The 24,415-nt window shown below is 35.4% G+C and overlaps 1 protein-coding gene and 2 non-coding genes across 3 annotated transcripts in view; 2 read left to right on the top strand and 1 right to left on the bottom strand.

Annotated features, from left to right (window-relative positions):
* Positions 1 to 24,415, top strand: part of LOC145668951 (calcitonin gene-related peptide type 1 receptor-like) — a 201,309-nt gene continuing 176,894 nt past the window's right edge. Inside the window, exon 1 of the mRNA XM_081737242.1 lies at positions 1 to 229. The gene's annotated coding sequence lies outside the window, so the exon portion shown is untranslated. The remainder of the gene's footprint in view (positions 230 to 24,415) is intronic.
* On the bottom strand, positions 1,445 to 1,517 carry TRNAV-UAC (transfer RNA valine (anticodon UAC)). Its single transcript has one exon. It is a non-coding gene; the product is annotated as a tRNA-Val (tRNA).
* TRNAV-AAC (transfer RNA valine (anticodon AAC)) lies at positions 12,895 to 12,967 on the top strand. Its single transcript has one exon. It is a non-coding gene; the product is annotated as a tRNA-Val (tRNA).

Genomic DNA, 24,415 nt, shown 5'->3' with positions numbered 1-24,415 from the left:
TAAGCCAGAGATTTGGTGTTAAACTTGCAGTGATATTTAAAAAGTTATAGTTGTTGGGAAGTTGTGATAAATGTTCTGTGTTTCAGGTACAAATAATTATAGATGTATATAAGCAGGAATGACAAAATTAATACTAAAATTATTCAATGGTTCTGTGCCTTACTAAATAGTTAATTATGCATCTGTGGTTCAATGTGAGAAAACTGTGGTATCCCTACTGTTTAAACAGGTAGGTAAAATATTCAATCTTTATTATTATTATTATTATTATTATTATTATTATTATTATTATTATTATTATTATTATTATTATTATTATTATTTTATACATACAAACACCAATTAACAGGTTAAAATTGGTCTATATTCTGAATGAAGGAATATTTAAGTCTCATACAATTCTGAAGGCAAATGATTTTATAGGAATTTCAATCCCTATTTATTTATTTATTTTAAAAATCTATATAATAGACTGGTTAACTTCCCCGAAATACAAAATTTACGGAGAAATGAACAGAATCAGGCAAAATGTCAGCATAAGAGTACCAAAATAAATAAATAAATAAAATAAAGGTCTGATTACAATAATTAAGGAGAAACACGAAGTTAAATTCTGGGCTATATGATTTCGTTAATAGATACAATATTAAATAAGCCGGCAAATAGAATGCCCATCAGGAAGTCGCAGTCGGAAAGAGGGATTACCGCCGCCGGAGGCAGCCGGCACCCGTCTGCGTCGGCACGATGATGTATTTGTTCAAAGTTGCCGACCTTTTGCCGATGCGGCAAGCGGTCGAAAATCATAAAATAAAATACCCTTTGCCGACTTTTTGCCGACCGTTAGAGTCGGCAAAACAGTCGGAAAGACCTCTTTCCGACCCTCTGCTGACTCCTTATGCCGGCTTCTTCTCGACGGTGGGGCCGGCGCATTTAATGCTCATTTCCGGCTGTTTGCCTACTGCTCGGCAAGGTAACTATTCGTCGCAGTCGAAAATCGCGCGGAAAGACGCGCAACCCGACCGCGGCATCTGGTCGGCATGGACAAATTGTCCGGCTGTGGGCGGCAGGATCCTGATGGGGATAATAATAATAATAATAATAATAATAATAATAATAATAATAATAATAATAATAATAATAATAATAATAATAATAATAATAATATCGGCCTGTCTACAAATTGCCTGAACATTAGCGACATCTCTTGGTGCCAAGTAGACGAGGAGCGCTGCTACTCATGCACATCAGTTAGTCATAGAGAAATATGTTACCACATTAAAATAGGATTATTCAGTGGTAAATAAATCAACAATCAATTACAACATATAATAAAGTCATGTATTTAAATTTAGGTTTTAGGCATTTAAATTTTAAGGAAATAGGCCTATATGTAAAAATAAGTTGGAGGATTGATTCAACTAATAGGTAAGTAAGAAAATACAAATGTGCTCACCAGGGATCGAACCTGGGACCTTCCGCGTGTAAAGCGGATGTGATAACCACTACACCATGAGCACGCTTGTGGCAGGAGTAGTCAGAGGAAGTTTCTCTGCAGTTGTTGAGTTGGACAGTAACGCTACGGAAGGAAATTCTGATTCTGTGCCAAAGCAGTAAACTTTGTTTCTTACGTCAGACAACAAGTTGTGTAATGTGGGACAAAAAGCGGAGCAATCAAACTTAGAATCTATAATAATGATTCAGTCCTTTCTGTCGTCTCTTGAAGTCTTCAAGTTTAGATCTGATTTGAATAACATATGAGTTTTAGTAATTCTGTGTGAAACTGAAAACTACGGTAGACTTCCAGCTATGTGAATTCAATATTGAAAGTAGGTGTAGTAGATCCAAGGACTGCTGGTTACAATTGTGGGTCACAGTTGGAATATGTTCTTCGGTCGAACGCCGAATCAATATCAGAAACAGTTTCTCGTTTTCTTTTACAATTATTACTTCTGTATATTGTAATTTATATTGAGCCGGAAGTTGTATTAGCTTTTACAAGAATTTATGTGATTTTTTTTTCTTTCTTAAGGTGAAGTACATATAAAAAATTAATTTGTTTTTGTTCTATATCAATCAATATTAAAACTGAAAGTAGTATTAGGTTGCAATTAGTTTTGATTTTAGTAAAGAGATATGGATGCACACGGAATCAAGTTTCGGGATTTTTAATAGATTTAGACTTCAGTTTAACGTCTCTGAATTATGATTTTAAATAGATTTAGAGTTGAGTTTAAAGTCCCTCAATTATGATGTTAAATAGATTTAGACTTCAGTTTAACGTCCCTCAGTTATGATGTTAAATAGACTTAGACTTCAGTTTAACGTCCCTCAATTATGATTTTAAATAGATTTAGACTTCAGTTTAACGTCCCTCAATTATGACTTCAAACAGACTTAGACTTCAGTTTAACGTTCCTCAATTATGATTTTAAATATATTTAGGCTTCAGTTTAACGTCCTTCAATTATGATTTTAAATAGATTTAGACTTCAGTTTAACATCCGTCAATTATGATGTTAAATAGATTTAGACTTCAGTTTAACGTCCCTCAATTATGATTTTAAATAGATTTAGACTTCAGTTTAACGTCCCTCAATTATGACTTCAAACAGACTTAGACTTCAGTTTAACGTTCCTCAATTATGATTTTAAATATATTTAGGCTTCAGTTTAACGTCCTTCAATTATGATTTTAAATAGATTTAGACTTCAGTTTAACATCCGTCAATTATGATGTTAAATAGATTTAGGCCAGTTTAACGTCCCTCAATTATGATTTTAAATGGATTTACACTTCAGTTTAACGTCCCTCAATTATGACTTTAAACAGACAGACTTCAGTTTAACGTCCCTCAATTATGCCCTATAGGCTATAGAGACGAATGATTCAGGCAAGTAAATGATGATAGAAGAATCGACAGAATGAGAATGTAGAAGGAAACGAGAGAACTCCGAGAAAACCCACGGATATAATGTTGTCCACCAAAAACTTGCTTGGCCGTGGATCGAACTAAGGACCCTACGCACCAAAAGTAAGCTCTGTACCAGTGAGCCACCTTGCTCCCTCTTAAATCGATTGCTCTATGATGATTAACACTGATACTCCTGGCTGATTTCTACCACTTCCAGTTTAAATGGAGAGTTAAGGAGTGGGATGAAACCTATTCGTAAGGTTTTCCCTGATACCTGTCAATAGACGGACATAGCCGTTTTACAAGGTTTCTCCTACTTATGCAGAGCATAGTTTGGATATCTAGAAACGTTCATAAGTAAAACATTTCGTCTTACCTGTTCCACATACTTTACACGGAGATTTTTGTAATTCACTAAATATGAACATTGATATTCCATCCCAGTGTATTTTATTTGTCAAGAGTAAAACTCTGAAGACAAACGCGTTTGAAACGTCACTCAAAATTTGCTTACTAAAACTCTGTGAGTGCATCTCATAAAGCAGATTTTCACAAAAATACTTTAAAAATTACGAAATTATGACCAGGAAGACATGGTTCAACCATAAAAGCAAACTAAATATGTTAATGGTAATGCTATGAATGCTTGCCCATTAAAGGGTTAAAAGCTCTGGACATATTCTTTTCCGACTATACCACAGTAGTTTGGTTGTAACTTTAGTAACATCTTGCTCTATGTGATCTCGTCAATATTCGAAGCACATTTTGTTGGTTATTTAGTCAAAGTTACATGAGAAGTGGACCTACAATTTAACACAGATTTGGAACTACACGAGTTCTTATCAGAAATAGAACCAGGACTTCCCATCCTGAAAATGCCTATGTGGTATCCATATACTAACGAGGGTGCTATACGAAACATATTTTGTTCCGTGCTACGTGAAACTAGTGGTTCTTCTTCTTCTTCTTCTTTTTACTTGATTCTTAACAAATAGATTAATTTCCGGGTCTAGAACTCTTTTTCGATATTTTTCTATTTCTCTATTTCCTTGCAAAGTCCAACTATTTTTCTACAAAGTCACATGATTCAAGTGTAGATTTCTCTTCCTGATTTTATCCTAGAGCAAGGGTTCTTAACCTTTTTCACTGGGGTACCACCAAAACATATTAATTATTAATACACTATAAGTCGTATGTATCACCAACAGCGGCTCGCGTATCACCAATAGTATCCGTATCACATATTGAGAAATGCTGTCCTAGAGCATTAAAGCTTGCTGTGGACAATATGGTGTTCGTGGATTTTTCTTTCTGTTACTTCCCACTTGTTTTATTCTACCATTCTTTCATAATTAGCCAGTTTTATTAATCACCCGTCTCATTATTTGAAACGCTAAACAAAATATTTCATTTTCAGATATTCCTTCAGAATTGTAGGTCCACTTCTCATGTAACTTTGACTAAATAACCAACAAAATGTGCTTCGAATATTGACGAGATCACATAGAGCAAGATGTTACTACAACCAAACTACTGTGGTATAGTCGGAAAATAATATGTCCAGAGCTTTTAACCCTTTAACCCTCGAGAGGGCGCATCGGTCATACGGGCACGAATGGGCGCATCGGTCTTTTTGACCTATTGGGCGCTTCGGTGGAAATGACCGACCTTGGGTTTTTGTTATCACAGTGACGGGCACTTTGGAACTAGCTCCTCCCCACCACCTGCATTCCTTGGCTCACCCCCTCCCTGAGGAGTATCTGACAAGGGAACCTTCCGAAAATGATAGTTGCAGTGAAAGATGTGACCTATGCCAATTGAAAGAGTTGTAACAGAGATGTTCATTCCCAAAAAATTAGCTGCCCATAGCAATAAGTTCAACAAATATAAGGAGTGAAAGTTCGGGAAACAGCAAGGTTGGACAAGGGGGAAATAGTGCAAATTCCGCTAAAACGGGGGGGGGAGGGCACGGCAAAATACAATGCTGACAAGTGATGTATAGAAAGAGACTTGCCACAATAGGGAACAAATGAAGGCCACCAGTGGGATTAACAGTGTTGCCAACTGCAGTGAAAAGTACATGTTTTGCAAAGAGCACTATATGAAGTGAGTGCAATATTCAGTGTCAACCTGTCATGTGGAACATAAGATATGGCGTGTATAATCAGTGGTACAATCTAACAAAAGAAAATAGAAAAAACAGAAGTACGAAAAATACGGAAAAGACGAAGTTGGCCATAATGCGCCACATTTGATCACGAGCTGTGCATATTAGAATGAACAAAACAAGAAAGCACCAACAATGCAGGAAACCGACGTACCTAGAGTCGAAAAGAAAAATGAGAAAAAAGATTGGCAACACTGGCTATGAACATCCAGACAAGTCTAATATAGTTAGGCCACTCGCTTCACAAAAAGAAAATTCCGGCAACAGGCATCACTCGGAATGCATCAATGCTAGAGTGATTGAGGCAATGTCAAGTCGGGGAACATGAAATGGTTGGGTTGAGCCAACAACTGATAATAGAAGTAGTTAACATTATGTCATGGTTAGGTCGTATGTGGGAATATATAGGGTGTCCTATTAAACTTTGTGACCTGAATGTGACGGATCAAAACGAACAAAAATGTGACGGATCCAGTTGTGCAGGAATGTACCAATGTCAGGGGGTGACAAAAGTCTGTGAGAAGCAAGTGCCCCCAGGATTCCCATCGTAGGGCCCCAGGAGCCAACTTCAAACTTTCAAATGGCAACAGGGACCGAGTGGTAACTCTCTCGATAGATCATGGAATGTGCAACAACACCTATAGGGAACATTTGCTATATGAAGCATATTTTTCAAAATGGCCGCCATAAACATGGCATCGAACATTGTGATCTCAAATTGCTGCGAAGCGAAAAGAGATGTTGCAAATCCAATTGCACAGGAATGTACTCATGTCGAGGACCAAAAAAACTTTGTAAGAAGCAAGTCCCCCAGGGCCCCCATCATAAGGCTCTACGGGTCAATCGCAACATTTCAAATGGGAACAGGGAGCGGATGATATTTCTCTGGATAGATACAACACCGCCTATAAGAAACATTTGCTATATGAAGCACGAGTTTCAAAATGGCCGCCAAAATGCACGTTGTTCTTATTACCGAGCAGATAATTTTGGCGGCCATTTTGAAATCCCATATAGTAAATATTTCTGATATACGTTGTTGCATATTCCAAGATTTATCGAAAGAAATATAACTCGACCGAAAGTGCTATTTGAAATTTTGAAGTTGGCCGCTCACAGAAGTTTGTCGCCCGCTGAGATGGGTACATTCCTGCACAACTGGATGTGTCACTTTTTTCGCTTTGAAACTATTTCAGTCGCAGAGTTAGGTGGGACACTCTAGATATATGATATGGGCGGTGATAGTACTGCAGACAGCAACACACAGCAGATCAAGCCTTTGATTATGTATGCTTTCTACAGTTGTGGATATGTGATAGAAAGACCACCAAAGGTTCCGACACCTCTAGAGTAATGTTTCGAGACATTCACAGGCGATCATTGTACCATATGTGACGGATTGGCAGTATTCCGCTGTGCTCACTGCAAATGTATCTTCTGTTTGTACCATTGTCTCATCGAACAATTGCACGTACAATGTGGACGAGCATGTACAAATGATGCGAAGTATAATGCCTATTGCCGGATTTTTTTTTTTTCTGTAGCAAGTGGCCTAACTATATTAGAATTGTCTTGATTTTCATGGCCAGTGCTGCCAACTTTGGGACTCGTTTTTCTTTTCGACTCTAGGTACGTCGGTTTCCTGCATTGTTGGTGCTTTCTTGTTTTGTTCATTCTAATATGCACAGCTCGTGATCAAATGTGGCGCATTATGGCCAACTTCGTCTTTTCCGTATTTTTCGTACTTCTGTTTTTTCTATTTTCTTTTGTTAGATTGTACCACTGATTATACACGCCATATCTTATGTTCCACATGACAGGTTGACACTGAATATTGCACTCACTTCATATAGTGCTCTTTGCAAAACATGTACTTTTCACTGCAGTTGGCAACACTGTTAATCCCACTGGTGGCCTTCATTTGTTCCCTATTGTGGCAAGTCTCTTTCTATACATCACTTGTCAGCATTGTATTTTGCCGTGCCCTCCCCCCCCCCGTTTTAGCGGAATTTGCACTATTTCCCCCTTGTCCAACCTTGCTGTTTCCCGAACTTTCACTCCTTATATTTGTTGAACTTATTGCTATGGGCAGCTAATTTTTTGGGAATGAACATCTCTGTTACAACTCTTTCAATTGGCATAGGTCACATCTTTCACTGCAACTATCATTTTCGGAAGGTTCCCTTGTGAGAGGGGGAATCTCCTACTAGCAATGACCAAAATGGCGCAATTTGGTCTTTTCAACCGACATGCGCCCTCTGGAGGGTTAATGGGCAAGCATTGATAGCATTACCATTAACATATTTAGTTTGCTTTTATGGTTGAACCATGTCTTCCTGGTCATAATTTCGTAATTTTTAAAGTATTTTTGTACTTTGGTTACAAAATACACGGTGTTTATTTCAAAGCAAAATTGCCATAAAATAGATCTTATGTGTAGCTAATGAGTAGCATTGCCCTATTATGGTAAAATATCATAAGAATACTCTCAGTAATTACCAACAGTTTCGTTGAAATGTTTTCCTACAGAGCAAGAAACTACAAATAAAAAAAGAACTTTCGCGGAACGTAGGAGATAAACTTCTACAATACTAAATTTGACTGTCCCCTGTTGACGAGGATTAGAAGATTTTAAAGAAACGACCCGCAAATCATGTATATGAATATTGTATGAAGGCAATAATGCAAATTAAATGATGACTGAAGTTATGATTCGTGCGGATAACGCAATAGAATGCGATGTTGCTTGAGAGCAACACTGTCCAATTAATGAGTTTCGTTCATGAATATTCGAGAGAGGAAAAGTCCCTGCATATTTTTCTAGATAGTAGGCCTGTTGGGCACGTATATTTGAACAGATCAAATATTCAGATGGATATAGCAAGATAAGCCTATATGATTAACGACAATATCTATCAGACGGATGAGTTTTCATTCCAGCGGCGATAAACCTTCGGCATCTTAAACCATTTTAGAATTTATGGTTACAAAACTTACCGTTGTTTTTAAAAAGCTTATTTAGGTTCTATAACAGGCATTTAAGAGGCCTTATCACAGCGAAATTAAAATACCGCTAAGTTTACAGTAATTATGTGATATCTTCAAATAAATAAAAGATTATCAAAATGTGAAACAAGAGCGCCCTAGACAATATTATTATGCATGAGGTACCGTTATCACGAGTCACCTAGTAGCTTTCCGTTTGCAGCCATTTTGAAACGCGAAAATAAACGTCGTTCTCAAAATAGCTGGGACTCGAAAGAAGATAACTGAGTCGTAATAACTGTATCTCATGTAAAATAATCGTGTCTAGGGCGCTCTTGTTTCACATTTCGATTATCTTTTATTTATTTGAAGATATCACATAATTATGGTAAAATTAGCAGTATTTTAATTTCGCTGGTCAAGTCAAGGATGGACCAAAGAACACCCCAGATGCGTTTTAGAACGGGATGGTCTACTCAACGGAGCTAAGTGGGGACGAAGTGGTGAGACATTTTTTTTCTTTAGTCAAATTTCAAAAATTTTCACGCCCTTAGTTTTCGAGATATCCGATTGAAATTTTGTATACGGATTGTGTGCACCATTGAGTATTTCTCAATCTTTTGAGTTCCCTACGTGAACTCACGCCCGGACCAGAGGGGCAAAATGTTCGAGGGAGAGATTTTTTTACCAAAAAAAAATCCGTTTTTCCCGAATTTCCCGGTTCAGGTGTATGATACGGACATGTGAGCGATACCGTTGAAAAGGTTGCTCTATTCTTTAAAAAATAAAAAAAAAGCATGAATCATGATCATACGATAAATAGTAAGGAAAAAGCAGTAGCAGGAATGTTTGACTGAAAGTCTAAAATTTATCTCAAAATGTGAAAATCCTAATCAAAATTGGATAGTTGGTTAGTTGGGAGTTTAGCGTGCTTTTCAACATCGAAGCTATATGAGACGTGGTCTTTTAATTTAAGGTAGAATCCATCGAGATTAGAACCTAGGACCCCGGTCACGAAAGTTGCTAGCCACTTGAACGGAAAATTACTTCATTTCATAATGTGGTTAATTGTTATTCTTATTGGTTTTAATTTCTTATTACTTCGTTATCTATTTAGACATTCTCTATTTAAATGCGTAACAGAAAAAGAAAACTGTTGCTATAGTGCCTAACATAGATTATGGATGAATATTCAGTTCAGAAGAAGCTGTTCCTGGGCATCGAACTTATGTGCTCTGTGAATCGTTATCTAATTTGAGGAGCAACTGGATTGCGCACACTCTAGATCCCAAATTGCGCACAAATCTCTGTTGGCCTTCTTGAACACGGATTTTTGTCGAACGTTGCCACAATGGTAACTTTAAAATATGTGCGCAACAAACGAGGTTTCCCTTCAGACTAGGATAGAAACAGAAATTAGAAATAAAATACAAATTATGTTGAGGAATATAATTTGATCAGCAAATACAACAAGTCAAGGTAACTTCAAAACCGAGTTTTTATATTTACAATCCACATGGTAACATTTTCTTGGTTGAAATTTTAAGTCTAAAATTTTTAGAAATTTAACCCTCTTTGTCTTATACTCTGTATGTAACACATTTAAACATCTCATTACCCTTCAATATAACGTTATGTCTCTTCAAAGCTTCCTTTCTCTGAGTATTGGTATCTCCTTTTGCATTTGATCTTATAATTAGAAACAGAATTATGTAACTACCAGCTAGCTTCTTCAATGTAAATTTCGAGTACGTAGTCAGAGAAGGAAGACCTTCATTGTCCGAGTGCAACTAATATCAAATCTACAAATGCATCGGATATTTCCGTTGGATGTAAATATGAAGAAAAAAAAACTTTAACCACATTCCTGTAAAAATACAATTAAAACTCTCAATTATATTACTGTTTCGGTATATTATGACTTCTAACGTTATTTAAAACATAACAAGTCTGGTGATAATTATAGCTGATATTGACGATTTGTTATTAGGTGCCATCTATTATTATCTGGTACTAAAAGGAATGACATTTGAAAGGAATCTACTTTGTTTACTGGAAGTTGATCAATTTCACTGTTTTGATTCATTGGCTAACAAGCAAAAGTTTATGAAGCAAAATCACATACGCGTTACCTACCTAACTCAGACTGAGGATTCAAGTAGGTTGGATATAGGGTCTAAATGTTTGTTGCCCTGCTGGATCTTTCTCCACCAAGATTGACCCAAATGTCAACGACATCCAATGATGTTACATTCTGGTAATACCTCCCTGATATCATCCTGAGCTTCAGTTTCAAAGTGTACATAGATCGATTTCAAATTTATTCCAGGTTCTAAACTTCATATTATTTCCCACATTTGTTTTGGGAAATTGTTATTCATCATTAACTTATTATATCCAAGTTTGCTTATCCTTCCCCGGCAAAAAACACATAACATAGAGGCAAATAAAATCCATTTGAATATTTGAACATAGGATTCTCTGAACATTTGCCATCTGGGGCCTGTTTTAGTAAACACCTTTCACTTGTCAATGAAATCACACATATACAAACGTAACAGAAAAAAACTGTTTTCCATCTGACAACATTGCTTATTTTTTTTGTGCGCAATCCTGTACATTATGACAGCTTATCAACAGCTTATCAGATAAAACTGATAAAACTGGAAAAGTGTGCGCAATATCATTGCAGCCCTAACTTGGCAGCTCTCTTTATCGTAGTTCCTTCTTGTACTCTTTTGACGAAAGAATGTTTAGGAAAAAGAGATCCACAGAAAAGAGAAATCATTAGACCATGAAAGCTGACCCATTCACGCTGTATGTATGGCTATAGAGAATGATTACCGAAGCATGTGAAAACAGTGCATTAAACCTAAAGGAAGATTGAATAGGTTATTTGCATGACGTCATACGGATGTCCTCCTACGTTGAGATACTTCAAAAATTTTCTTTCAATAAAGGCATGGATATCGTCAATATCTCACGTAAGTGAATATACATACATATATATATATATATATATATATATATATATATATATATATGAGACATATTCATACTACATACATACGTATAACAGAATCGAACTACTCTTGACACAAGTGTCAACTTACAAGTAGATAGAATTGAAAATTTGATCGGTGGTAAAGAAGTGTTTTGATGGAACCTGCTTGCTGAAAATGTAATGCGCTTATTGGGATTCGATGTGTGAAGTTTGTAGATACTAATACTGGTCAAGCAAGCTCTTTTCCCTGTTAAAATAGGCAAATTTCATTATGAGATTCTCTATCTATCTATCTATCTATATCTATATCTATATCTATATCTATATATATATATATATATATATATATATATATATATATATATATATATATATATATATATATATATATATATATATATATATATATTTGAACTTCCTGTATTAAGCAGAAATATTTATGAGATCTGATTGATTTTTTTAAACAATAACTTGACAAATATTAGGCTAAAATGTAATTTTAAGACTGTTGTTCTTAGCTTTCCTTTGCATGTCATAGAGAAATAGAGAGCTTGACCATTTTTTACAGTAAGCAATTATTTCTGCTTAATTAACTCTTATTTAAATTATGTTTTATATTAGTTTTCCTCTTTTTACCGTTTTCTTCTTCTTCTTCTTCTTCTTCTTCTTCTTCTTCTTCTTCTTCTTCTTATTATTATTATTATTATTATTATTATTATTATTATTTTCTGTCTTTAGGCAGGTCCTGGAACTAATTTTGGTGTTTTTTCTTTTTTTTCTTTTTTTAAAGTAGGTTTGAGTCTGGAAATGTTTCTTCCACGTTTCTCGATTTTCAGCCTCTTCTTTTAACTCGTAATATTTTCTTCTATTTATCAAATCATCCATCAGTTATGTTCTTCTACTTCTTACTCCTTACTTTCCTTCCGTTTTTCTTTCTATGGCGGTTTAAAGAAGATAAATTTTTCGCAAGATATGTCCAATCCAATTGGTCTTCCTTCGAAGGATGGTGTCTAAAAGTGTCCTCTTCTCTCCTACTCGTTTTTAAAACATCTTGGTTTGTTACTTCTCACTTATTATTTTTATGTCGTAATGTAGTGCTCGGATACTACACATTGTGCTGTATTTTTGCTAACAAGCTGTTCGTGGCACTGAATAATAATAATAATAATAATAATAATAATAATAATAATAATAATAATAATAATAATAATAATCGGGGAATGATGCATCAGTAGTAAAGCGCTTAGCTCTAGTGCAAGAAGTCCTTGTTTCGATTTCCAGCCATGCGAGTTTGTGGTATACATCGTCGTTTACGTGGGTTTTCTCCTTATTGTCTCGTTTCCTCCGACATTCTCATTCCTCCAATTATTTAACAATTATTCAAGTTCATTAATCATCTGTCTCTTTTATCCTACAAGCACATGCATGTGACGTAAAACTATACATTTGGCCAAGTATCTATACCACTTGGCTTCATCAGGCACAATGAATACAGCTGAAGTAAGGTATCACAGATAAAGCAGTTACGTTACGTTAATGATTAAGAAGTTACATAAGATTTTTTTTTTGTAACATTGTTTTTACACATAAAATATTATATTAGCTTTTATCTTGTGATTATTCCTGAAGATCCAAGTTGAACTCTTACTAATCAAAGGCGATTGCGTATCTGTTGTTCTTGTGCGTAGTGTAAGGTCATAGTTTACTGCACGCTCGTAACTTTCCAAACCGACCACTCCCACTGCTTCAGGGGAAATTCCAAACCAGATTGAAAGGAAAGAAATCAGTACGTAAAACACTTCATTTTAAAGACTAGAAACAGATAAGTGCTCATGGTGTAGTGGTTATCACATCCGCCTAACACGCGGAAGGTCCCAGGTTCGAGCCCTGGTGAGCACAAGTTTAGATTTTTTTCTTTTTCCCACGTTTGTCGACTAGAAAAAAATGAAATGAAATCTGTAAGTTTTACGTCCCACGGTTATGCCGGTTAGGCTAAAGGAGACGGTGATAATGAGAGATGAGTGAAATGGTGGAATGAAGAAAGTGGGAGGAAACGGGAGTACCCCGAGAAAACCCACGAGCACGGTGTTTGTCCACCACAAAGTTCACTTGGCGGGGGCTGGGATCGAACCCGGGACCCCAAGCACCAGAGGTGAACGCTCTACCACTGAGCCACCGCGCCCCCCTGTCGACTAGAACTTCACATACAAGAAAAGTATCCTGCCCATCTTTGTTATTATTTTACATTAAGACGAGGCTCGATTTTAAACCAATTGGGACAAGTACATACAATCGGACCCCCCGCTAGAATTTAACCTAGTGGTTGTCAAGCAGGGGCGCCCGAAGAAAATTTTCTAGGGGGACATCTCCATGGTTGCTATATTACGTCTGGGATTTCTAGTATTTAATATACATGGTTTGCTATATTACGTATACATTTTCGTGAACCAGGGAGCCTGGGCCCCATCCTGTCCTTCCCTTCGGGCGCCCATGTTGTCAACCGATGTGTCATGACACTGGTGTGTCACGCAGCTCCCGAAGGTGTGCCACGAAATTTTAGAATTTAAATATCGTGAAGAATTTAGTAATAATTAGTTAAAATCGAGACAGACAGTACCAGTCAAGAATTAGTCCCAGAAGCGACAGTCCTATTAGCGACAGGAACTGTTATCTGTCCTATGAGCGACCGATTCATTTATATTGAGATGATGGAAGATGATATGATTCCATCTCGTAAGATATGTTTGCCTCTGGCGTTATTAGCGCCCGAACAACTATGGTATGAAATATGTACGTGCCAGTGAGACTGTTCCTCAAATATATTTTTGCTCTACTATGAGTGCAAATAAAACTTATTTTAATTTTGAGTTAGATTTGACATAAAATATATCAAATAACGAGACAACAGGGATATTTTCATGAAAAGTGTATTCCTATGTAAGTATTGAAAAACCAGTTGTAATATCCTCTTTCTTCAAAAGCTCTGCTTTCTGTACTTAATTTGATTCAAATCTAATTACTCACTGAGCACAGTAATATATTTTATTTTGAAAAACTTAAACGTGTAACTGTTTCGCCAACTATCTACTTTTTAGACTTTCTAAGACACTGTGAATAAAATGAAAAAAAAAATTCAATGATAGAAGACAGCTTTTGAGATCCCTTACATCTAATTGACTATTCTCAACCAATCCCACAAATTACAATGCAGTTCACTCTAAACAATCCAAAAGGTAAACAAACTCTTTAAACTACCTTCTTCCCTATTGTAAGCTAATAAAACGTAAACTAATTGCTTAATTTGTTTTCCTCCCTTGTTTTGACTTATACATAAAAGCTTGTCGTGTAGCAATCTGAAATAATCCCTTGTAACTACACGAACTATTAAGTCCTGCGAGAGATTTGTAACTTGTGTAATAATTTCTTCGAATACACCGTGTTTTCAGATTTCTTTGATATCCTCAAGTGGTAAACATCCTCTTTCCATGGGCGCCCGATGGGAAGGCAGGGATCGCTGCCCTGGCTCACGAAAATGTATACATAATATAGCAAACCACGTATATTAAATACCAGATATACCAGACGTGATAGAGCAACCATGAAGATACCCCTCCCTAGAAAATTTTCTTCGGGCGCCCCTACCTCTTTCTGATTTCTTTCTTATGCCATAAACATATTCAATCTAAACTTATTCTCCGCATCATTTTAACATGAAATTTTTAATTATATTAGAATCAATATACAAAGGTGGAACTACTCTAAATATTTAGTTAGTTTTCTCCTTGATATAGTCAGTTTATTCATAGAAATTAATTCAAAATATTAGGAAAAACGTATAAAAGATTGTTAATGTAATGAGAGCAGTTTCACGTATTAAATTCAGGTAGAGCGAAATTTCTCATAGTACATTTTGTTAGGTTAATTTTGTTAGTTAAATCACATTAGCATAAAACAAGTTAAAGAAGAGAGAACCTTATCTTCTTCCATTATCTTAGTATGAACGAATCGGTGACTCATAGCGCAGTTAACAGATCGAATCGGTCGCTCATAGGACAGTTAACAGTTCCTGTCGCTAATAGGACTGTCGCAAGTGGGAGGACACCCCAGTCAATACCTCCAGCGGTAGCAATAATGCTCAATGCTGTATAGAGTCTTAAAAAAACTAATTGGTTTCACTATTGTAATAGATATTATTATTATTATTATTATTATTATTATTATTATTATTATTATTATTATTATTATTATTATTATTATTATTATTATTATTATTAACTAACTAACTAACTAACTCTATGGCCTATGGAACCCAGAGGTTCAGTGCCGCGTTCACAAAAGCTCTCCACTGACTTCTATCCTTAGCTAATTGCATCCAGTTTCTACTTTGTATTCCTATCTCTGCGAGATCCATCTTAATATTGTCCTCCCATCTGCGCCTAGGTCTTCCTAATGGTCGTTTTCCTATGGGTCTACCAGTCAAGACTTTGAAAGCGTTTCTACTTTCTTCCATTCTAGCTACATGACCTGCCCACCTAAGCCTCCTAGACTTGACGACCCTAACAATGTTGGGTAAACCGTATAAACTATGTAGTTCCTCGTTATGAAGCTTCCGCCATTCCCCATTCTCGTTACTCTTGGGTCCGAATATTCTTCTCAGGATCCTGTTCTCAAATACTTTCAGTCTATGTTCTTCCCTCAGAGTAAGCGACCATGTTTCACAACCATACAGAACAACAGGCATGATTATCGTTTTATATATTTTAAGCTTCAAATTCCTCGACAGAATTCGCGACGACAAGAGATTTTGAACCGAATAGTAACACGAATTCCCTGCTTTTAGTCGACATTTAATTTCTTCGTGAATATGATTTTCGTCTGTTAATATTGATCCTAAATATTTGAAAGTATCCACTTTATCAAAAGCATTATTTAATATTTTAACGCCTCCACAATTTGCCGTATTACGGTCCCGACGCACTTCCATGTATTTAGTTTTCTCTGCATTTACTTCTAAACCCATGTCCCTGCAAGCGTTTAATAAGATGTCAGCATTTATTTTTACTGTTCTCCTATCATCCCCTATTAAATTTACATCATCAGCATATGCCATAACCTGGTGAATGCCGTTCAACTCTAGGCCCTGGTTGCTATCTCTGATTTTCCAGCACAAAGTTAAATAATAATGGCGACAATGCATCTCCTTGTTTCAGGCCATTTTCGACGTGGAAGCTCGTGGACAAAAATTTTCCTACCCGGACTTTACTTTGGGATTCACTTAAACATATCTTAATTAATCTAATTAGCTTTCTCGGTATTCCAAGTTCTGTAAGAACGTTGTATAATGTTTCTCTCCTAACCGAGTCGTACGCCTTTCTAAAATCAATAAATAGTTGATGTACCGGGGTATTGTTTTCCCACTTCTTTTCGAGTATTTGGAGAATGGTAAATATTTGGTCGATAGTTGATCGATTTCGTCTAAATCCGCACTGATAATCTCCAATAATTTCATCTGCGTATGTGGTCAATCTTGCTAACAGAATATTTGAAAGGATTTTATAGGATGTTGACAGAAGAGAAATGCCTCGATAATTATTACAGTCAGTTTTGTCGCCTTTCTTGTGAATTGGAACAATGATTGATTCTTTCCACTCTTGTGGCAATTCTTCCTTGTTCCAGATAAGGAGAATGAGTTTGTGTAACTTGTTCCACAATTTTTCGCCTCCAGCTAAAATTAACTCAGCCGGAATTTCATCTACACCCGGAGATTTGTGTTTCTTCAATTTCTTTATAGCGGCTTCCACTTCTATTCGATTGGGTTCTGGAATATACGTTCTGCGGTGTGTATCTCCTTTTCTCCACGCACATTAGTTTTTGGCTGCGTGTTCAGCAAATCGTCAAAGAAATCTTTCCATCTATTTAAGAGGCTATCCGTATCGGTGAGAACTGTTCCGTCAGATTTCTTTAATATATAAGCACGAGGTTGATAGCCTTTCTTAAATTCGCTGATCCCCTTATACATGTCCCGAATATTTTTATTTTTATTTATTTTTTATTTTTATTTTATTATTATTATTATTATTATTATTATTATTATTATTATTATTATTATTATTATTATTATTATTATTATTATTATTTATAATAAAAATATCAAACAAGGTGTGTCACCGTGTCCTGGACTTCAGTAAAGTGTGTAGTTAGTCAAAATAGGTTGAGAACCACTGGTTTAACTTACTCTTGCTTGTCAAGTATGCACAAGAACTCGTTGTTATATACAATTTTCTTGACAATCCCAGTGACTGTGAAATCTTGAGGAAGTTTTTATTATTATTATTATTAATTGAAACTGATCAAAACTTACTTGAGATCATTAATTCAACAAGAACGTTAGAACACTTTGGTAACTTTGTCCATCGAATTTGAAACTAGAAATTTTAAATAAAATTAAATTCTAAAAGACTTTGCACAGAAAACAAGTAACTTTCTCGTAATAGAAAAGGATAATAATATGACTTATTTATAGTTTATAAATACAGTAGACTCAGAGTAGCCGACTTAATGTGGCGGAAGAGCAGGCCAGACAACAAAAAAGCCGGATGGGCTGGAGTTCACTGTAGTACACCTAAAAAATAAAAAAAAAATTAACATTAAACATGTCTCAAGAAAGATTTACGAATACAGTATTGTACGTACTGTACAGTTATAATCAGGAACAGCGGCAAGCTACTGTATTGAGGTCCGTTACACACTGACGAAACATGAACAATAGTGTTGCCAGAGTCCTAGCTCTGGAGTGGGCTGAAAAATAGTACCAAATTGAAACAAAAAGGGCTGAATTCATTATTTTATACCAGTGTAAGACATGGCTCTATAACACGAAACTAAAAGAGGTAAAATTCTAGAATACTTCCCTTCCCCCTCTTTCAAGAGTCCATATCAAGAAAGTGCTCTTTTTAAAAATTACTTTTTTAAAACATCTAAATAGGATTTCCGCGAACAACCGTGAAAGTAGATGAAACTTTTCTCGCATGTAGGAAGTATAACAGAGGCCACAAATTAAAAGGGAAAACAGTTATCATCTTCGGTATGTATTGTAAGAAAACCAAACGCGCCTGCGAGGAACAAATCAATCATATCCGAGTACGTACGTAAACAGTACGTTATAATAAAATACTAAAATATTTATTTATTTAACAATCACCAGATGCAGCTCAGAGGCCATTTTACAAATATAACTTATTGCGCCTTATTTTCGCTTATCCCACGACCGAAGGAGGATAATAGACTGTAAGAAGAATACAAAGTAAGGAAACTGACATTTATAAAAAATGTAAAACCGGTCCAGGGTTCTAAAACCTTCCTTGAAAGACACCACTACACATTATTAATAATTTTAAGTATTATAATTCGAAGTATTTGTTAAATGGTGCTGAATTGGATAGAATTGTACCAACTTTTTTCACAAAAGGGGCTGAAAATGCCAGCGTGGTACCAACGGGCTGATGGATGACAAAATGGGCTGAATTTGGTACAATTGTACCAAGTGTGGCAACACTGATGAACAAGGAGCAGAACGTTGCCCTTTTCCTGTCACAACACGTATTTTGCACACGACACGTAGGAGGATCGTAGCAGACGCCAGCTTCCAACCTGTGCAATGTTGCCAATGCAACGCCTTGCCTTCCTCATTTAATTACGATAAATGAGGCCGGATAGTCACGAGCCGGATATTCGGGAGTCTACTGTATGAAGTGATTTTTAGAAGTTGAAAAAACATAATTTCCTTCCAACTAACTAGCGATTTTTTTTTTTAATATCGCACAAATCACTTGATATTTTGGAAAGAAGTCGGAACATTTGGAGTTCTGAAAAATTTTGGTGGAATAAATTATGTAAATCTCCGAGATATCTGGAAACAGTATATAAAGGCCAATGATGATTTTTAAAAAAAAAAATCTTGATAGATGATGCATTCTCGAGCAGTACGACGTCCGGATTTCGATTCCAAACGTCCATACAAAGTATCAAGAAAGCTTTCGGCTAGTTAGTGCGTGCTTGGATTTCGACTTTCTACACTTGCCCTCTCAACGCGTGCTTTCATGAAATATGCCTTTTGTTGTACTTGCAAGCAATACTTTGGATCCTTCGCAGAGTGTCATAGCATCACTGGTCATTCATTGCTTATTGACTTGTCACCAGCGTAAAATGCTTGCGTCAAGCTTGAATGGAACACTGAGTGCAAGGTTGCCCCTGTGTAACTTCGGTACGGGAATCCAGCTTGCGGCATGCTTGCACTACGCTTTCCAATCAAGCTGGATGCAAGCTTATATCAAGCGGTTTACAAGTTGTCTCTGCTACTAGGGTATAGATAATAACATTTCAAACGAGCCACATATTGAATTGTAAAAATAAATATTGAAACTTCGAAAGATTTAAAAGTCGAAAGATGTAGAATAGTAAAACATCAAAATATGAATAGATGAAAAATGTCGAATATTTATATAAATATTGGTGAGCAATATATTAATTTTGATACTTCATATTTGAAAATGATCAATCGATATATATATATATATATATATATATATATATATATATATATATATATACAAGGACGGATCCAAGGGGGGCTAAGGGGCTATAGCCCCCCTTGACGCTCAGGATTACACTGGATAAAAATGGGCTTCAATTCTGCTTTACACTGGATAAAACGGCAAATTATGGTTTAGCCCCTCCCTTGATCATATCCTGGATCCACCATTGTATATATATATATATACAGCCGCGGATCCAGGATATGATCAAGGGACGGGCTAAACCATAGTTTTCCGCTTCATCCAGGGTAAAGAAAGTATGATTGAAGCCCATTTTATCCAGTGGTGTATACCTGAGCGTCAAGGGGCGGCTATAACTCCTATAGCCCTCCCCTTGGATCCGCGTCTACATACAGGGTGGCCCAAAAGTAGGTATACACCCCTGCATTGATCAATTATAACATTCTAGCTTATGGGTTTATTTGCCACGGCTGTGCTGAGCTTGAGATATAAGTAAAAAGGCTTTAAGAACAAATAATAAAGAAACTAAGATAGATAGATAGATAACAATAAGAAATTATATAAAAAGCAATGAGTTGATCAGTACAGGACTGTATACCTACTTTTGTGCCACTCTGTATTTCTATCTATCTATATATATATATATATATATATATATATATATATATATATATATATATATATATATATATATATATATATATATATATATATATATCTATATATCTATATATATATCTATCTATCTATCTATATATCTATATCTATATATATATATATATATATATATATATATATATATATATATATATATATATATATATATATATATATATATATATATATATATATTACAGTGATATTACTGTACAAACATTCTCAGTTAATCAGAAAAAACTTGTTTTTTCTTCCATTTTTCTTTTTTGCCCCCAGAAGACTAATACGTTGTTACAGTAATGAACTTGTATGCATCTCAAGATAATTTGTGAATGGATACGATCTAGCAGTAATTTGAGATAATAACGTCATTCGTAAGTGCTCAATTTCACAGAAATTAAGAGATAAATTTAAAAAAAACTGCTAATGAACAGAAGGGGGAAGAATATAAAACAAGCAAAAAAGTATCTCTCCTGTATTTTTTTTATAAGACCAACGCAAGAGTATTGAAAGTGCTAAGACACGTTGTAATATGTGTTCGCTTGAAGCAGAAGGGGGAAAAATTGATCTACGTTTCTAACGAAAAGAAAAGACTCATTTAACCAGGGGCTTTCATGGGAACAACAACAAAAAAAAAAGCATCTCCCGAAGTATTTGCTAATGAAGAACATGACAATGGCAAATTGTAGCCGCCTCTCTATACATAGAGAAGAAAAATCTATCGCAACGTTTCTTCAGAATACAAATAAGCGATCTTCATTTTTTGTGCCTCTTGTTTCAAACCAATGCTCGTTTCTCAACAAACAGTACGATATTTTTTTTGCAATGCTAAACTAGAAGAAAGAATCATAGTACTTCGTTAAAAATAAATAAACACACAATTATGTATTCCGTAGCGCAGGATTTCTCAACCTGGGGGGTCGCGAAGATAGGCATATTTATTATTATTATTATTATTATTATTATTATTATTATTATTATTATTATTATTATTATTATTATTATTATTATTAAACATACTGTTAAGAACAACAAAAATAGGTCTACTAAACATTTTCAACAGAAACAAAGTTAAATTTAAATGAAATCAATTTAAATGAAAGAAGTACGATATGAAACTAATGAGAACTGCAAATTGAAATACCAGAAAAATGCAAATGCAACAAAACCTGCATATTGAAATACAATTAAAATTCAAAGCTAATGAAATACCTAAGCATGATGTAATTTCATTAGTGTGGCAATGTCCGGTTCAATCTTCGTGACGCACATTATCAAGTCATTTTCAACTGATAAGCGATTTCTTGCCTTTGTTTTAATGGTAACCATGGAAGAAAAACCACTTTCGCACAGGTACGAGGTAGCAAATGGAATTATTACTTTTAAAGCAACAGATACCAGACCAGAATATTCTTCTCTCCTCTTCAGCCAGAACTTGTCTACGTCTTCGTTATAGAGAACCAGTTGCAAAGACTTGTCGATTTAAACCCATTCGCTTTTAGGGAAGTTACTGTATCCACTACATTCAAGAAATGGATTCTACTATTATAGAAATATATACATATCTTGAGATCTCTGCAATAGGTATATTAAAAACCCCACACAAGCTTATTACAAACCAGAAATTATAAGGGGGTCGCTGGCAAAAGGATGTGATAAAATGGGGGACGTGATAGAAATTAGGTTGAGAACCACTGCCGTAGTCTATTAAGTCGATGCTGCCCTTCCGAACTTCATTTGACTAATGCCAGACATACTTTATTGAACTGTCCACTGCATCGCGACAGACTTAGGTTACGAATGAGCACTGCTGCAGCAAGTACACCAGATGGTGTTGTCTATGACCATGAAAGAAGTGTTGCCAATACTACAACGAAAATCATGCTGTTATTGTTCTCTGTGATACTTTAATCTAGGGATACGAGGACTCCTGGGCCACCCTGTACACTTGATACTTTATGGAAACATTTGTTCACTATTTTATTTCGTGTTGTATAATTTCTTGACAACAGACAAACAAGATAAATAATTTGATATATACAGTGGGATTTCGATAACTCAAAGCTGAAGAAAATAGATAAAAATTCGAGTTATCGAAATTTTTGAGTAATCAAGGTGGCCACAACAAAACTTCGGGATACCAAGGTTTCTCATTAAAAGTGACTATATAACCTCTATAACTCGAAGTGTTATTCATTCAACCTCTATAACTCGAAGTTTTATTCTTTCAACCTCTATAACTCGAAGTTTTATTCTCTCAACCTCTATAACTCGAAGTTTTATTCATTCAACCTCTATAACTCGAAGTTTTATTCATTCAACCTCTATAACTCGAAGTTTTATTCATTCAACCTCTATAACTCGAAGTTTTATTAATTCAACCTCTATAACTCGAAGTTTTATTCATTCAACCTCTATAGCTCGAAGTTTTATTAATTCAACCTCTATTACTCGAAGTTTTATTCATTCAACCTCTATAACTCGAAGTTTTATTCATTCAACCTCTATAACTCGAAGTTGTGAAAGGTCCTTAAATTTAATAAAATGATAAGTAAAAATAAAATATTGTACATCTATTATTTTGGAGGGGGGCTTTCATGTCTGGACATGACTAAAACACAATTACAGTACACATTAGCAACAATGACAATTACGTAAAAGCATAGAACAATAGCTTCGAGTTATCGAGGTCACTCAAGAGAAATTCAAATTATAGAGGTTTACTTCGACTTGTAGAGATTCGCAGATACGAAAGTTCGAGTTACCGAGATTTTAAAACATGATTATGAAATTTTGAAAATTGAACTCATCGAGGTTGTAATTTTTAAAATATTTGACTTATAGAGGTTATTTTAACATTGAATGTTATGAAAAGTTCAAGGAAATGTGAAAAAAATTCCAGTTATCGAGGTCCAACTGTATACGGATTTCACCTGACGTCCATTGCTAAAATTTAAGTACTCAAGTCATGCGTTGGTCCTCGGAAGATAACATGTATAAAGGAACATGTTTGGATTTAGGGTTGTTTACGAGGCAAGAGCTCAGGTTGTCTCGTCTCGAAAAGATGTCAGTAAAGTAATATCTCGTCTCGAAAGGGTATCAGGAAAGTAATATCTTGTCTTGAATAGGTGTCACGAAAGTAATATCTTGCCTCGAAAATGTGTGACGAAAGTAATATCTCGTCTCGATAAGGTATCAGGAAAGTAATATATCGTCTCGAAAATGTGACAGGGAAATTTAATATCTTGTTCCGGAAAAGTATTAGGAAAATAATATCTCGTCTCGAAAAGGTGTCAGGAAAGTAATATCTCTTTTCGTAAATGTGTCAGAAAAGTAATATCTTGCCTCAAAAAGGTATCAGAAAAGTAATATCTTGAAAGAGCTCTGTCTATTCTTATATCTTATCTCGAAGTCAGTGACTCATTTCGTCTCATGGGCAACGCTATTTGATTTATTTTCTTTTTTCTTTCTTTCTTTCTCTCTTTCTTTCTTTTCTTTTCTTTTTTTAAAAGCCTAATGTTGCATAAGGTAAAACTTTCGAACTTGTTAGTTTATAACCAGGGAAAAGTAAAGTATTCAGCTTTCAGCTTTGAATTGTTAAATTGTTTAACAACGTGGTGTTATACTTCTCCAGATGCATTTTATAATGTTTTGAGATGCTAACAAAAGGTTTGGGAAATTGAAATACAACTCCTTTCATCTTTGTTCACTCATTACACCATTTCTTGTATGTATATATGTGTGTGTGTGCGTGTGTATGAATTCTTCCGCTAAATCTTCTCCTTTCATTTGCAGATAATTGCTTTTAAGGTCCCTTGAGCCCCGTTTTATACGCTTGAAGCTTGCTTTTCGGCTTCTGTACGAATTACTGTAGGCGGAAATGCAAGATTTTCAAAAGAGCTTAACAGCCATTACCACTAGAGGAAGTTCAGCTCTAGTTTTTAGCCATCTCTCCTGTTTTGTTCACCTGTTTCCTTCTATTCCAAGTACAATGAAGTGGCTTCAAAATTCTATAACCACTACGAAAACAGTGGAAATCGTTTCAGTGTTTCACACAGTATCTAAAATCAAGTGGGCGCTGTACTTCTAACTTACTGTTTGTTCTGTAGAGTTGGTTTGTTTGTGTACACGAATA

Source organism: Thermobia domestica, chromosome 13 (genome assembly GCF_964235325.1).
Source record: "Thermobia domestica chromosome 13, izTheDome1.hap1.1, whole genome shotgun sequence".
NCBI classification, from domain to species: Eukaryota; Metazoa; Arthropoda; class Insecta; order Zygentoma; family Lepismatidae; genus Thermobia; species Thermobia domestica.
The sequence above is the reverse complement of the archived record's forward strand: the minus strand, read 5'-3'. Positions and strand labels throughout refer to the sequence as shown.